The 15,357-nt window shown below is 49.2% G+C and overlaps 1 protein-coding gene and 1 long non-coding RNA gene across 3 annotated transcripts in view; one reads left to right on the top strand and one right to left on the bottom strand.

Annotated features, from left to right (window-relative positions):
• The window catches only part of MINDY4 (MINDY lysine 48 deubiquitinase 4), an 86,504-nt gene that overhangs the window by 43,413 nt on the left and 27,734 nt on the right, over positions 1 to 15,357 (bottom strand). The window lies entirely within an intron of this gene.
• LOC125441069 lies at positions 2,965 to 14,010 on the top strand. The gene is made up of 3 exons (XR_007245784.1): positions 2,965 to 3,621; positions 4,145 to 4,306; positions 13,931 to 14,010. It is a non-coding gene; the product is annotated as an uncharacterized LOC125441069 (long non-coding RNA).

The following is a 15,357-nucleotide window of genomic DNA, read 5'->3' as shown; positions in this document are numbered from 1 at the left end:
GGCCATTGCATTCACATGTGAGCTCCCAAAGGCACCTGGTGGGCCACTGCAAATAACAGAGTGCTGGACTAGATGGACTCTGGTCTGATCCAGCAGGCTCGTTCTTATGTACTTATGTGTTCTTCTGCTAACAGCGATCGCTTCTGTACGCGGGCCGCCTTCCCTTGCTATTTGAGATGCTTCCAGCTCCTTTCCAACCTGTGTTCTATTTCTGTCACCAGCTCGTAATTGTGTGTTTTTGTTCATGTCAAACAGTTGGTTGCCATGTGGAAGGGGTGTGAGGTCACCCCTGGAGTGTTACCGCTCGGCCACATGGATACGAGCGGCGAGGGAGCCAAACCGCACTCCGGCAGGCGCGCATGCACTAAGTGATTTTTATTTTTTATTTATTTATTTTATTAAACTTATAGGCCGCCTATCCCCGAAGGGCTCAAGGCGGCTTCCAACATGGCTGTTACATAGACAGCAATCAACAACAAACTAGCAGCAGGAAGGGTCTACAATTAGAAAGATTGGGGGGAAGTGTGTGTGTGTTATTTTGTATGCGTAGATTGGGTTTTGTATGCGTTTCCCCCAGCAGTCAACCTCTGACCTCTTGCTTCCTGTCAGTGACACGACATGCATGTAAGGCAGGGGTCTTCAAACTATGGCCCTCCAGATGTTCATGGACTACAATTCCCATCAGCCCCTGCCAGCATGGCCAAGTGGTAGGGCTCATTGGAGTTGTAGTCTATGAACATCTGGAGGGCCATAGTTTGAAGATCCCTGGTGTAAGGGAACGTCTCGCTTGACTCTCTGCAGTGGGCTTTGAAAGAGAGCTACTCAATCACCTGCCTTGAAAGGCAAATGCCAAAGGTTCTGTAAGCACAGAATGACAGCAAAGAGGAGGTCTTCCCAGAAAGGGGTTGACTTTGGACCACAAAGCTTCATTTCCCCTTTCTGTTCCCTTCCCAACATAATCAACCAATTAATCTTCATTACGCTCATAGGCCAGCATAAAGTAAATAAAATACATCTGAAGGATGAAATATGTTAAAAATCGTACATACAGAAATTGGGGACGTAAAAAAATATGGAAACGTATATAAAAGAGACTGATTGATCCCTTTTCAACATACTGGAGGCTGAATCAGGAAACTGATCAGACTCCTCGTGAGGCAGGTGAGGCTGAGAGAGTTCTGAGAAAACTGACACAGCCCAGAGTCACGCAGCTTGGGCTCCATGTGGCAGGAGCAGGGGAGGCAAACCCAGTTCTGGGTGGGGAGTCACCGCCAGTCATGTGGAGGAGTAGGGAACTGAACTCAATTCTCCAGATTGGAGCCCACCACTCTTCACCTGCGCCTCCGCCCCCCAGCCCTCGATGGGAGAGAAATTTTCCCTGGGGAGGTACCTCCCCTGCCCGGTGGTTGCCTGGGCACAGGTACATGCGGGCTGGGCACTCCAGCCTCAAGTAGGCAGGGCCCAAGCTATTGAGGGCTTCGTAGGGCTTCGGGATCTTCTGCTCGCCAGTTGCCCCTCCCTTCAATCAGCGTCTCTAATTATTGTACCTCAAGCAGCAGAAGCAGGAGAAATCTCTGCCTGTGACCCTAGAGCAGTGATGGCAAACCTTTTTGAGACCGAGTGCCCAAATTGCAACCCAAAACCCACTTATTTATCGCGAAGTGCCAACACGGCAATTTAACCTGAATACTGAGGTTTTAGTTTAGAAAAAATGGTTGGCTCCAAGGCGTGCGTTTCTCGGGAGTAAGGTTGGTGGTAGTTGGTGGCTCTGCTTTGAAGCAACCGTGCAACTCTTCCAACGAGTGAATCACAACCCTAGGAGGGTTTACCCAGAAGCAAGCCCCATTGCCAGCAATCGAGCTTACTCCCAGGGAAAGGATCGCGCTTTAGTTCTTTGTATGAAAATCAGTGGGGTTTAACAGCACTTAACAGGGTTACCCAAAACTAGGTCTTAGGTTTAATGCACAATGAGAAATCAAGCCAATGACCCAGACCAGCCTATAGATATTATTAGTGGGGGGCACTCTGCGTGTGCCCACAGAGAGGGCTCTGAGTGCCACCTCTGCCACCCGTGCCATAGGTTTGCCACCACTGCCCTAGAGAGTCACTGCCAGTTGGAGTAGCCAGTTCTGGGCCAATTGGACCTGTGATCTGACCCCGTTTTAAATGGCTTCTGCATTTTCACAGTGCATTCTCTGCACGGGCTCGTTCATGTTCGTTCGTACTGTGTTTCCAAAGTTTCAGATTGGGGGGGACGTGATTGCCGTAGAAAAGGTCAGTGCGACCCAAGCCGGCTGTACATCTCGGAGCCCCGTCCTTGATGATTACTTCCTCACTAGCAGAAATGATGCGAAGTGCAGCTGTGGAACCTCCTAGAGCGTCCTTCGGTGCAGCTCCAAATTCCCATGCTGTTTGCACCCGAGGATGGAATTAGAATTTCCTCCCATTGTCCTGACTGCATGTTCCGCAGTCCTGAGCTGACGCATGTCGCTGGTTTCGAGCAAGATTTCCAAGGTGTCTGATGGTTCCTTCAGCCGAAAACCAACAAAGGGCCAAAGAAGGTTTTGTATCGAATGCTCTATAAAATGAACACTCCAGCTTTTCAGGAAGGCATCTTTGCTCTTTGTTTTCTGCTGCCTCAGAAACTAGGGGCGTTTTCCACACTTACCTTTGCTGCTCTTTGCTGCACGCTACTCTCAGCGCATGGCATCTCTGGCGCATGCCTGGGCGTCCCCACGCGGGGTCATCAAAAGGCGCCGTTTCGAGGAGCACCAGGGATGCCGCGCGCTGAGGGGGCGCGAGAGCGGCAGCGTCAGGGCGGCTGCGTTGTCGCCGCCCCTGTAGTGGGGAGTGCCAGGGGACCCCGCGCTATTTGAGGAGAGTAGCGCGGGGCTTAAGTTAAGTGGGGAAAGGGCCATGGACACAGAGTAATGGATTCAAGGTTTAGGAAAAGAGATTCCACGTAAACATTAGAAAGAACTTCCTCAGTATCAGGGCAGTTTGACAGTGAAATTCACTGCCTCGGAGAGTGGTGGAGTCTCCTTCTTTGGAGGTTTTTAAACTTATGAGATTAAAAATTTTCGATTCGAAAGCCTTTATTGGCATACGGAGATTAAAAGTGAATTATTAAGATACTGATGAGGATTAACTTTTTTTAAAAATCTATTTGAATACCCTTTTTTGGGAAACCTTTAATGGCATTTCTTGATATAAATGGGATTGCCTCTGATGATCACCTGACATTCAGAAGACCTGTTCAATATGTCGTTTGTAATTTTATAATAATCTCACAATTCAGAGCACATTTGACTGGACCATTGGTCTGCATGTTATGGTCATTTGTTATTTTCAAGGTATTCCCGGTGGAATCTTTGCATCGGGATAGTAGCCAGCAAAGGTACCACCCTTACAGTTGCCTGTAATGAAGATCTGTCATAAGACAAAGCCTGCATTTTCTCCACTGGGGTGAAAAGCAGACTTGCCCAATGCTGGCAAAACACCTCACAAGAATGGGTTTCAAGTCAACCCGACTTACACTGTATCCTGTTCTCTTTCAGAATTCGGGGAGATTTTGACGTGATCACGAACCAGCTGATCGGGGCGCATGGATACTGTACACAAGTAAACAGAGGAGGTCCAGTGGTGGGATCCAAACATTTTAGTAACAGGTTCCCATGGTGGTGGGATTCAAACTGTGGCGTAGCGCCAATGGGGCTGGGCGGGGCATTCAGGGGGCGTGGCCGGGCATTCCTGGGCGGGGCTGTGGCAAGGACGCAGCCGCTGCACCGGTCCTTGGGCGGGAAACGAATGCACGCAGGCGCAGGCTGCCACGCACGCCGGTGCACCTCCTGCTAGACTGCTTCCAGTTCTGGGCGCTACTGCTGAGAGGAGGGGCGTAAGAAAGGCCAAAATCACGTGGCAAAATCACCAATTAGTAACCCCCTCTCGGCACACACAAATAATTAGTAACCTACTCTCGGGAACCTGTGAGAACCTGCTGGGTCCCACCTCTGAGGAGGGCTCTTGGTGATGTAGACAGAGTGTACATCGGGGTCCTCCATCTTTTTGAGCCCCTTTAGAATTGTGGGTCCACACTCACTGGCCAAAGTCCATCGCTCGAAGCCTTTTCTTCCTGTGAATCCAGGAGCTGGTAAATCTGCTGCTGACGGGCAAAGCCGTGTCCAACGTTTTCAATGACGTCGTCGAGCTGGACTCTGGCAACGGCAACACCACGGCTTTGAAAGGGATCTCCGGTCGGAGCGACATCGGCTTGCTGTCCCTGTTTGAGCACTATGACGTCTGCCAGGTATTTCACAGAATCATAGAGTTGGGAGAGACCCCAAGAAGGGCCATCAAGTCCAACCCCCTGCAATACAGGAACATATAAATCCCATCAGCCCCTGCCGAAGCGCTTGGCCAATTGGTGGCCAATACATAAAGAGTGCTCTTTGACAGGGAAGATAATGCACGAGTTAAATTTGTAGGGTTTCCAAGAAGAAGAGTTTGGATTTATACCCCACCTTTCTCTCTGTAAGGAGACTCAAGGGAGCTTACAAGCTCCTTTCCCTTCCTCTCTCCCCAACAGACACCTTAGGAGGCAGGTGGGCTGAGAGAGTTCCGAGAGAACTGTGACTAGCCCAAGGTCACCCAGCAGGAATGTACTTAAGTCGCGGAGAACACATCTGAAGGTTCACCAGATGAAGCCTCGCGCCACTTCCAGGTGGAAGGAGTGGGGAATCAAACCTGGTTCTCCAGATTAGAATCCACCACTACACCATGCTGGTTTTCACCACGCTGGTTTCCAACTCCGGGTTAGGAAATTCCTGGAGATTTGGGAGCAGACTTTGTGGAGTGCACAGCGTTGGGAGGGGAGAGAACCTCAGCGCCTTACAGTCCACTCTCTCAAGCAGCCGTTTTCTCCAGGGAAACGGATCTCTGTGCTCACAAAGGAATCGTAATACCAGGAATTCTCCAGGCCCCGCCTGGAGGTTGGCAACCTTGTGAACCCAGCCCTAAATTGACCATGGGTGGTGATGTGGCCCAACTGTGCCAGCGCGCTGCCGTGACCTGCACTCAACCGAGACCACGGCTTTAGAATTACCACAGAAATGCGTAGCGAATTAGAAATAAACGTTCTTAAGGGGCCTCTCCAGGAACCGGAGCTCTCCAAGGAGTGACGGCACGTAATGGGTTGCAGACGGCATTTCAGTTGCGTCTCCTTCGCGAAACCCCCGATGCGGAGAAGCCAGCTTCTGTTATTGAAACCATCTGCCTGCCACCAAACCAGGGAGCTCTCAGGTTGCCAAATGTACCACGAGAAGTGCATTGTACCCGGCGTACATTAAGGGAGAGGGAAATACAATTTCCTCGGATTTTGTTTTATTGGGATCAAAGCGAAGCGGCTTTGGTCCAGAAACAGGGGCCGCCATCTCTTCCCGGCGGCACATGCAGAGAAGACCTTTGTGTTCTCCGTGTTCCCGTTGGCACGCTCAGGAACGGAACCGAGCCCAAACCTTTGGAATGATCCAACCCGCTCTTCCCCACCACCCCGGGCTCATTTCTCCCGCCCAGCGTTTTAGCAAATCTACTCAGTCAGCATCCCATTACTTTGTGGCTGTCTAAGTGGTAACCAAGCACGGAAAAACAAGTCAAGAGAGACAAGGTGGAGGGAGTCCCAAACGCCGTTCCCAGGAAAATGATGGAAACCTATCTTCAGGCCTTCCGAAGCGCGTTCCTATTTCATTTCCCAATTTCAGTGCGGGCAAAGGAGCAGACGATTCGTTAGCATCGAGCGGAGGAGTCGAGCGCTCCGTCGCTTGTGCTAGCTTTAAACTCAAACGCTGCTGTTTGTGGCTTGGAATCTCTCGAGGTAGTTTCCCTAGCGCGTTGTGTGGGATTCCTGAAGAGACTGGTGTGGGGGCTCTCACTCCGTGTTGCTCCCAGTAGTGGGATCCACAAAATTTTGATCCACGCGGGTTCCCAAGGTGAGAATTTGGGATTCAAACTTTGTGGCGTGTATTAGTGCCAATGGGGCTGGAAGCCCGGGAACATGACCGGAGGTGTGGCTGGGCATTCCTGCAGAGGCGAGGGGCATTCCTGGGGCGGGGGGAGGCTGTGGCAAGGACGCAGCCGCTGCGCCGGTCCTTGGGCGGGAAACGAATGCACGCAGGCGCAGGCTGCCACGCACGCCGGTGCACCTCCTGCTAGACTGCTTCAAGTTCTGGGCGCTACTGCTGAGAGGAGGGGCGTAACTAAGGCAACAATCATGTGTCAAAATCACCAATCAGTAACCCCCTCTCGGCACACACAAATAATTCGTAACCTAATCTCAGGATCCTGTGAGAACCTGCTGGATCCCACCTCTGGTTGCTCCCCAAAAAAGACCACACAGGCATGGGGTAGACTAAAGCTAGACTAACAAACGAGGCTATGGTCATGCAACTCGCAGGCTTGTGCGGCCTCAGTTTGCCTCAGAGCAATGCAGGGAAGGGAGAGAGAACTTAACCCTTCAACTCCCACTCTGCTTCATTTATTAAAACCAGACTCCCTGCTTTTAATTTGTACTCATTTATTTGCATTTGACTTACGGTGGCCATGTAGAGTTTTCAAAGCAAGAGACGTTCAGGGGGTGGTTTGCCATTGCTTGCCTCCACGTCACGGTGCAGGCATCCCTTGGACGTCTCCCATCCAGATACTTGTCAGGGCTGACCCTTCTTAGCTTCAGATATCTGATGAGATCCGGCTAGCCTGGGCCATCCGGGTCAGGGCCGACTCCCTGATCAGTTAACAGCATTTGAAAGGAGACAAACAGTGTCTTCAAAGAACACACTGTTCCCCTTTAAAATGCTAATAGCAGAGCAGAGGAGCCAGTTTCAAATACCCAGACAGGGTGGAGGTTGAATGATTGCACCTCTCTTCCTTGGAGTCACGGTCCCAAGGCAACTCGAGGCTACGCCATCCTGCAGTCTGCATTTTATGGATCGGCAGTGAGGCGGGACTGTTTGAGCCTCAGCAGGAGACGAGGATCCGTGCCTTGCTTTTTCTCCTTGTGTGGCTCTCAACGCAAGCTACATGGGGGACAACAACAAATGTCTCTGCTAATTATCCAGAGTTCCAGGGGTCTGCAACCTGTGGCTCTCCATGTCCCTATAGGCTGTATGCCTCTGGTGCAGCCTGACCAATGGGGTGTACAGCAGGACGATGACATCTTGCAATTTGGAGGTTATCCTCTGCCGATGTGATACTAGGACAGTGGGGGCGAACCTTTGGCACTCCAGATGTTATGGACTACAATTCCCATCAACCTCTGCCAGCATGGCCAATTGATTCGCCACCACGGTACTAGGAGATCTTTGCTGTAATATTCACAGCATTTTAAAAACATCTCATAGATGCCCCGCAGTACCCTGATTTAGATTACAGTCATGGCATGGTAGAAGAGGGGGGTTAAAACTTCTACCCCCATATAATTTTACCAGCTGGAACTGGCCCTACCCGTGCTGTTCCTCGGTCCCAAGCACATGACAAGATGGATCCAGAGGCCAAAAAACCCCTTTCACGCTCATGAGCAATAGATTGCCCTAAAGTAGCACCGAAAGGGATTACATTTGCCAGTTGCGGAAGGATGCAAGGAAGTCAAATGAGCATAAACCCTCTCAGGGAGCTGAGAAATTAGTCTGTCTTTGCAGCTTGCCTCCTTTCGGAAGGGTTGACATTTTCCCCAAATGAAAACCCACCCGTTGCACAGAGGGAGTCTGGAGGTACTGAAAGGTTCCAACTCTGCTGCCTCAGCCCTAGCAGAGCAGACTTGTCCAGAAATATTTTTTTTAAACAAAAAAGGAGGTCGATGGGCTTTTGTTACTGTGATTGCACAGGCCTTTTGCTTTAAAAATATTGGGTTTTTTTCTGGGAGCAGCAGTGGTGTAGGAGGTTAAGAGCAGGTGCACTCTGATCTGGAGGAACCGGGTTTGATTCCCAGCTCTGCCGCTTGAGTTGTGGAGGCTTATCTGGGGAATTCAGATTAGCCTGTGCACTCCCACACATGCCAGCTGGGTGACCTTGGGCTAGTCACAGCTTCTCAAAGCTCACAGGGTGTTTGTTGTTGTGAGGGGGGAAGGGAAAGGAGATTGTAAGCCCCTTTGAGTCTCCTATAGGAGAGAAAGGGGGGGTTTAAATCCAAACTCCGCCTCTTCTTCTTCTTCTTCTTCTTCTTCTTCTTCTTCTTCTTCTTCTTCTTCTTCTTCTTCTTCTTCTTCTTCTTCTTCTTCTTCTTCTTCTTCTTCTTCTTCTTCTTCTTCTTCTTCTTCTTCTTCTTCTTCTTCTTCTTCTTCTTCTTCTTCTTCTTCTTCTTCTTCTTCTTCTTCTTCTTCTTCTTCAATGGAGTCAAATAAAAAAGTAGAGGTAAGGAAGCTTCCTTGCACTTGAAGACCTAGCAAATAATGACCAATAGTGATGAGAGTTGGGGTGAGCGGAGTTTCCTTTTTCTTAGAAATCTAAACTTGCTCATAATTTGCTGGAGGACAAAATTGGATTTTCTATCGCATTAGGTCTGCTGGCATGGGTTGAAGAGAAGAAAAAGAGAGTTTTGGATTTATACTCCCCCCCTTTCTCTCCTGTAAGGAGACTCAAGGTGGATTACAAGCTCCTTTTCCTTCCTCTCCCCACAACAGAAACCATGTGAGGTTGGTGGGGCTGAGAGTTTCTAAGAACTGTGACTAACCCTAGGTCAGCCAGCAGGAATGCAGGAGTGTAGAAACTCATCTGGTTCACCAGATAAGCCTCTGCCACTCAGGTGGAGGAGTGGGGAATCGAACCTGGTTCTCCAGATTGGAATCCACCTGCTCTTAACCATGACACCACGCTGGCTCTCAGAGCAAGTCGCTCTTGGCCTTCTTCATTCTTTTTTTGCTGGGGGGAGCCCCAAGGAATGTAAAAATCCTGAGTCGAGCACCCTGAGCCTTTTGTTGAAATTCACTCAGAAATTATTGAAATGAGCAGGTGTGGAGAAACCACGTTTGCACAGCAAAGTGAGAAAATGGCACCAAGGAGGAAGTTTGGGGGACAGCACAGAGGCACGGGAAATGTTGTGGTTAGCAGGTGGATCTGGTAAAGACTGTGTGCAGAGGGTGGAGTAGACGGAGTGATGTGTGTGTGAGTGAGCTGCTCCAGGGACTTAAATGATAGGTTTTAAGCAGTAGGTTTTAAACAGTTTTTTAATTGTTGGTGTGTGCAGAGGTACATGTGTAATATTGGTTTGAGCTTTGTGTATTGTTCCCCATGTGATGGCCAGGATGGGATCTGGGATCCCAGTGATTATAGGGTTGGGTCGATTCATTCATTCATTCATTTCATTTCATTTTCTAATTCATTTCATTTCATTTCATTCATTTCATTCATTTCATTTCATTCATTTCATTTTATTTATTTATTTATTTATTTACGAGGCTTTCATACCGCCCCATCCCCGAAGGGCTCTGGGCGGTGCACAGCTAACAAAAGCAAAAGTACAAAATAGTTAAAACATTAAAAGCAGCAGTAATTAATAATTATCAGGAAAATGAAAATAAGGGTGGGTCCAACATCCTAATTACAAAATTCCCTCCCCAGAGGGAGGGCATGGGAGACCTTCGGTAGAATGACCAGTGACCCACGAATGTCCCAGAGGGTCAAATGAGGAGACCAAACAAAGAGGAGCCAAACAGAGCGCCACATCAGCGGCTACAGGAGTACACTCCAAAGGCCCGGCGGGAACCCCAGCTCCGAAATGCTTACAGGCCCTGCGGAACTCACCAAGGTCCCGCAGGGTCCGGACAGCCGGAGGGAGAGTGTTCCACCAGGCTGGGACCAGAGCCGTAAAGGCCCTGGCCCGTGTGGAGGCCAGCCGCATCATTGCAGAAGGGGCAGGCCATATTATAGACCAGTGATGGCGAACCTATGGCATGGGTGCCAGAGGTGGCACTCAGAGCCCTCTCTGTGGGCATGCGCAGAGTCTCCCCCCCACACACACATTTAGGTTGGCCTGGGTTGCTGGGCTTGATTATTAGCATTAAACCTAAGACCTAGTTTTGGGGAAGCAGTGTAGGTAACCCTGTTAAGCGCTGTTCAACTAAAGCGCGATCCTTTACCTGGGAGTAAGCTCGGTTGCTGGAAATGGGTCTTGCTTCTGAGTAAACCCTCCTAGGGTCATGATTCACCTGTTGGAAGAGTTGCACGGTTGCTTCAAAGCAAAGCCACCGACGACCACCAAGCTTACTCCAGAGTAATGCACACCTCGGAGCCAGCCATTTTTTTCTAAACAAAAACCTCAGTATTCAGGTTAAATTACCGTGTTGGCATTTTGCGATAAATAAGTGGGTTTTGGGTTGCAATTTGGGCACTTGCTCTCAAAAAGGTTTGCCATCGCTGTTATAGACAGAGAGTGAGATGTGGTAATGATCCCTCTCTGTCTCACCTGTGCCCTATCCTGCAGCATGTGGGTGGCAGGACGGGACTCAATAACCCTGCCTCGATGCTGGTTTTGATAAGTTCATCAATAATAAAACTGCTGTTCTCTGGGATTTTCTCGAGGACCGCAGATGGACCTGGCATGTGTCACAGAGACCACAGTGAGGGAAGGGGAAACTGTTGACCTCAAATGAGCTCATCCCCCCCCGCCCCCCCCCTTCGTGACAATCTACCAACCCCGGACACAGGGCTGGGGTGGTGGCATGGCGATACTCACCTGGGATTCCATCCTCTTTCAAGCGACCCCTGTCCCGCCGATCACTGGTATAGAGTATTTAGGCCTCCATCGGGACTCAGAGGAGAGACAGGCTGTCTTGTTGGTCTACCGGTCGCCTAGCGCACCATCTGCAGCCTGCCGTGGCTCCTGAAGGTTGTGTTGGAGTGGGCATTGAGGTTTCTCAAACCTATTATGTTGGGGGACTTCAGTGTCCATGTTGACTTGACCTCGCAGATCTAGTGTCATCCATGGCGACGCTAGGTCTCTCTCCTTTAGGAACATTGAGGGCCCCACTCTGGATTTGATCATTGGGGTAGGTATGGATATGGCCCTATCCTTTATAGAGCCATGGTCCATCCACAGATTGAAATTGCTTCCCCCCCCCCCCCCCATTTAGGCGTTGGGCATAATTGGGCCTGCCAGCAGAGATCTATGGACCCCATTGGGTTCCAGAACATCCTGCGGGAGTCACCACCACGTAGAAAACTGCAGGAGTTCCATAATTTTGGTACCATAGCTGAGAAGGCTCCATCTTGGGTAGCGCGTGCATCAACCCAATGAAAACCTTTTAGTTTGTCCTTCATTCCAAGCGACTTGTCTCTTTGGGGAAGGTGGCTGCGATAAACAGCTTGCTCGATTTCCAAAATGCTTCTGGTAATGTCATCATTCCCACATTTATCCCTTCGGGTTTCTGTTCTCAACTCAAGGATTTCTCCGACAAACAGACGGACCATTGTGTGGAACAATGGGCTTTAAAAATAGTAGAAAATGGTTATCTAACTCTCACAATGAGAGAACCGTGGGGAAATGGGGTTTTATTTATATAATGTTTCTGGCATGATCAGGAGATGATTCTGCATGTTCAGTGGGTAGAGCTTATTTTGTACATTCTTGGAATGGTGGGGGAGATGCTTTCTCTAGGTTTATGCCATTGTGGTGTGATCTGTGGAACAGACACGTGGGTGTGACGTGGCTCTTTCAGTGACAATATACAGAAAGGTACACGGTACAAATTACAACAACCAGAACAAATACAGTGAGCACTATCCTGTGCCATGCACTTCGGAAAAATGATCAGGCTGGCCTCGACGAGGGGCAGGGCCTTTTCAGCCCTGGCCCCTACCTGGTGGAACAGGCTCCCTAGGGAGATCAGGGCCCTGCGGGACTGGCAAGAGTTTCCACTTGGGGCCACGCCAGGCAGGACCTGCTCCGCCCGGGTGTTTTAAGCCAGCCTGAGTTAAAAATACCATCTACACAGTGTCATCCGGCCTCCCGTGGGCACAAGAGGGGGGGAAGGGGGGTAGCCAGACGCCGTCCACATTTTTAAATGGGTTCTGTTTTTTATGTAATTAATATTTAAATTATGTTTTAATGTATGTTTTAACCTTGTTGTGAACCGCCCTGAGCCCTCAGGGGGAGGGCAGTATATAAAATAGATAGATAGATAGATAGATAGATAGATAGATAGATAGATAGATAGATAGATAGATAGATAGATAGATAGATAGATAGATAGATAGATAGATAGATAGATAGATAGATAGATAGATAGATAGATAGATAGATAGATAGATAGATAGATAGATAGATAGATAGATAGATAGATAAAAGTCTTGAAGAAGCGCAGAAAGTGTGAAACGGATTTGCAGCACTTTCTGTTATCCTGGAGGCAGACTTTTCCTCTTCATGACCTCATTGCGTATTCGTGCAACTATGCACTGCTGTTTGTAGATATAATTGCCTGAAGTACTGTTCATAGATTGAACTGATTTTCTTCAGTTTTCAAGACCTTCTTCTACTTTACCTGTAAGTCACTGTTTATATATGCACAAAGTGTGACTGCTGTTTTATGTAAGAACATAAGAACTAGCCTGCTGGATCAGACCAGAGTCCATCTAGTCCAGCTATCTGCTACTCGCAGTGGCCCACCAGGTGCCTTTGGGAGCTCACATGCAGGAGGTGAAAGCAATGGCCTTCTGCGGCTGTTGCTCCCGAGCACCTGGTCTGCTAAAAGGCCCATTTACCAGTCTCAGATCAAGGAGGATCAAGATTGGTAGCCATAAATCGACTTCTCCTCCATAAATCTGTCCAAGCCCCTTTTAAAGCTATCCAGGTTAGTGGCCATATCCACCTCCTGTGGAAGCATATTCCAAACACCAATCACACGTCGCGTGAAGAAGTGTTTCCTTTTATTAGTCCTAATTCTTCATATGCACTGTGAAAGTTTGTCATTTGCTGTGATTGCAAATAAGGTATAGTCCATTCCGCACAGCACAAAAAAGGCATCTATGGGACGTCTTTAAAAGAGGTGACTTGGGTCCTTTCCACACTGCAAAGGCGTCAGATGGGAAAAGAGGCTGTTATCCCACCTGCCCATTTTGCTCTCCGGTCAGTTTCATTCTCTGCTTGTGCCCGACATTTCGTGTGCTATGGAAGGAATTCTTCCTGCTTCCATTTGCTGAGCGTTGCCCCAGGATGTTTGCTCTGCAGGCTCTGATCCTGGGCACCTTTTCAGCCCAAAAAGTACATAGTTGTACTCAGCTGGTCCTTCCAATTCCGGCAATACATACTTTCCCTATTTTTTTAAAGCATTTTGAGGAGCTATCTTTGTAGCTATGCAGACACCCGGAAGAGAATCTTAACTGCTTGGAAGACAGGTCTGCCACCCACTGAAAAGCAGTGGTTTTGGCGCAGTGGTGGGATCCAAAAATTTTAGTAACAGGTTCCCATGGTGGTGGGATTCAAACAGTGGCGTAGCGCCAATGGGGCTGGGCGGGGCACAATGGGGGTGTGGCCGGGCCTTCAGGGGCGGGGCATTCCTGGGTGGGGCTGTGGCAAGGACGCGGGAAACGAATGCACGCAGGCGCAGGCTGCCATGCACGCCGGTGCACCTCCTGCTAGACTGCTTCAAGTTCTGCGCGCTACTGCTGAGAGGAGGGGTGTAACTAAGGCCAAAATCACGTGGCAAAATCACCAGTTAGTAACCCCCTCTCGGCACACACAAATAATTAGTAACCTCCTTTCGGGAACCTGTGAGAACCTGCTGGATCCCACCTCTGGTTGGGCGTTGGGGAAAGAAAGGGGGAAGCTATATATTGCCAGATTGCTGTTACCAAATTCTAGAATTTCATATATGCAGGAATACAATTGATAAAATAGGGAGGGGGATATTTTGGCTTTGGTTTTTTTAATTGTTTCTCTCTTGTGTAGGTGGGCTGTTATTTAAAGACCCCCAAGTTTCCCATCTGGCTGGTCTGCAGCGAGAGTCACTTCAGCGTTCTCTTCGGCACCTGTGAAGGATTTGCTTTCGAGGACTGGAAGCGGAGCGGCGGTTTGACCTGGCACTGCTATGGCGGCAGCCAATCAGCAAGAGGATATCCGCCTGACCATGTTGCAGGAGACAAAGCGCCCTTACAGAAATGCTGAGCCTCGAAACACCTTGCCCCTGGGTTTTGGAAATATCGGCGGTACACTTGACATAGGAAGAAGCAGATTCCCTCCATTTGGTCACGCCACTGATATTTCCCTTTGTGCAGCATTCCACTCTTGTGCAGCAGTGGCGTAGGAGGTTAAGAGCAGGTGCACTCTGATCTGGAGGAACCGGGTTTGATTCCCAGCTCTGCCGCCTGAGCTGTGGAGGCTTATCTGGGGAATTCAGATTAGCCTGTGCACTCCCACACACGCCAACTGGGTGACCTTGGGCTAGTCACAGCTTTTCGGAGCTCTCAGCCCCACCCACCTCACAGGGTGTTTGTTGTTCCCTGCAGGAGAGAAAGGGGGGATATAAATCCAAACTCTTCCTCCTCCTCCTCCTCCTCCTTATTATTATTATTAATTCTTCCATCTGAACACTCACACAGCCTGAGCTCAAACCATTCACCCCCACTTCCCTGCCTTTAGCGTCATGGAATTTGGGGAACCCTGCTGCCTTTTCATAAAAGGAGTTGCATAATATCACCCGTCGCTTCTTTCTAAGCTACCAAAAGATTCTTTCTGCTCTTCTGTTGACTAATGCAGGTTTTTGCTAAAGATGCCATGGTAACTTTGCTTTTTCTGTTTTTCTTCCTCACCTACAAGCTATGATTATAGTACCTATATCCCCATACTTTCCAGAGGGTATCTTTGTTCTCCGGCCTTTTGGCAGGAGGCAATTTGAACTTTGGAAACTCTCTTCCCCCACCCACCCCCCACCCCCGGCAGACCCACCTGGGCCCAACCACGGGGGCTATAGCAGTAGTCGAGTTCACTGAAGCCGCCATTAAGGAGCTGTGGGCGTGCTCAGTCGAGAGCTGTCATTCAGAGAAAGCGGAATTGCGCAGGCAGCGGGGAGATATGTGGAATTGCGTTCTGTGATTCCGTTGTATTTCTCCTCCTCCTGTCTTCTTTGGGATCTCACTGATTCCAGATCTACCCGGCACACACCCCTCCCCTCCCCTCTATAGTAGCAGAGAGACTAATACAATTCCCAAAAAGACAGGGGTCTAGATGTAATCGGTATCCTGTCTTTAATTTACTTAACTCTTAACCCGTTATTTAAATTTTAAGAAATTGCTGCTATGGAAATTTGTTTTAATGTGGTTAGTTTTAGTTATGTATTTTATGTGCTGTTATTGGAACAGCTGTATTGTGAGCCGCCT

This window comes from Sphaerodactylus townsendi, linkage group LG11 (assembly GCF_021028975.2).
Source record: "Sphaerodactylus townsendi isolate TG3544 linkage group LG11, MPM_Stown_v2.3, whole genome shotgun sequence".
Classification (NCBI taxonomy): Eukaryota; Metazoa; Chordata; class Lepidosauria; order Squamata; family Sphaerodactylidae; genus Sphaerodactylus; species Sphaerodactylus townsendi.
This window is presented reverse-complemented; position numbering and strand designations above follow the sequence as displayed.